This window comes from Echinops telfairi, unplaced genomic scaffold (assembly GCF_000313985.2).
Source record: "Echinops telfairi isolate 266 unplaced genomic scaffold, ASM31398v2 ScPeMD7_2291;HRSCAF=2852, whole genome shotgun sequence".
Taxonomy (NCBI): Eukaryota; Metazoa; Chordata; class Mammalia; order Afrosoricida; family Tenrecidae; genus Echinops; species Echinops telfairi.
In genome coordinates, this window is record NW_022106189.1 from 42,336,990 (window position 1) to 42,338,519 (window position 1,530).

Below are 1,530 nucleotides of genomic sequence, written 5' to 3' on the forward strand. Positions count from 1 at the left end.
TTTGGGGGGGGGGGATATCTTATATTTCAGCGCGAGGCAAAACTGTAGGTAGGTCTTATTTTCGAGGGATGTCTTACTTTGGGGGAAACAGGGTACCTGTGAGGACTGATGAACCCAAGATGGGCATGAAGACAACAGGTGAATTAACCCAAAGTCAGCAGGTAAATTGCTAAAACTCTCAGGTTTGGCAAGCAATATGGCATGCTGTTTGCTCAAATCCAAAGAACCAGGTATCAATGAGCCAGATGCAGGATATAGACCCAGCAAAAAGCAAAAGGCTTTCCCATAATATCCACATATAATGAAAGCAAGCCACACCTCTGGAGCAAGTGATTGCATCAGGGCTGAGTAATGGTGTTGCATACTACCTTAATCTTATCCTATTTTGGAGGTTTACAACTGGCTGATTGTGATTACATTGTACCAGGCAGGTCATGATGGGTTATTAGGTATGGACTGCCAAACCACTGAGAATCCTGGCCCAGTCAAGTTGACACAAAATCCTAAGTATCAAAATGCATGATTTTGAATAATAATTGCATTAACTGGATTTCCTTGCAGGCTTATCGGTATTATCCTATCACAGACAGCATTATACTTCAGGACGGATCTTGGCAAATTTTGACAATTAACTTGACACCATTCCTTCTGACTTTGTCATTCCCATCCAGCACAGTAAACCATATTACTGCCTGATTCAAAATGGACAATATCAGTCCATTTCAGCTCACTAACACCTAGGATGTTTATTTTTATGTGCTTCAATTGGCTTTTGAGGCATCCAATTCTAGTATGGTATACATTGGATTTAGCCCAATCCAAGTCTAGACCCTTTATCTATACGTTGTAAATTCCACATTCTGATTATTAATGGATGTTTTGCAGCTATTTCCTCTCTTTCTTAAGCAGACTACCTACCAGAAAACAAAGGTCCCCAAAGCTCTATTCCACCCACAGCGTGATGACTAAGTGTGCTTTGAGGAAGCAGCTCTTCTGTAGCTGTATTTTGAGTACCTTCCCACCTGAGAGGCTCGTCGTCCTCCAGCATGAAATCGGACCATGTTCTGCTGCTGTTGATAAGACTTTCCATGGCTAAGCCCTCAAAAGTGGAGAACCTAGTCTTTCTTCATAGTCTGATATTTGAAACATAGGTGACATAGCTTCTAGCATCACAGCCACACATAAGCCAGCACAATGCAACCAACTGGCGGGCATATGGTGGAAGCGGTGGTGGTGGCGGTGGCAGTGTGTGTGTGTGTGTGTGTGTGTGTGTGTGATGTCAACACACACAGAAAGAGAGGTCATGAGCCCTGGAGGTCATGAGCCCTTAGTGCTCAGCTAGCAACTTGAATGTTGGTTAACCCCCCAAGCCGGTCTGCAGGAGAAAGATGGGTTTGTCAACTCCCATAGAGATCGTATTCTTGGGAACCTTATGGGGGAGTCCTACTTGGTCCTGCAGGGTTCTGATGCGTTGGAATCAGCATGCTGACAATGAGATCTACACATGTATTCACAAGTGTGAATAAAAGA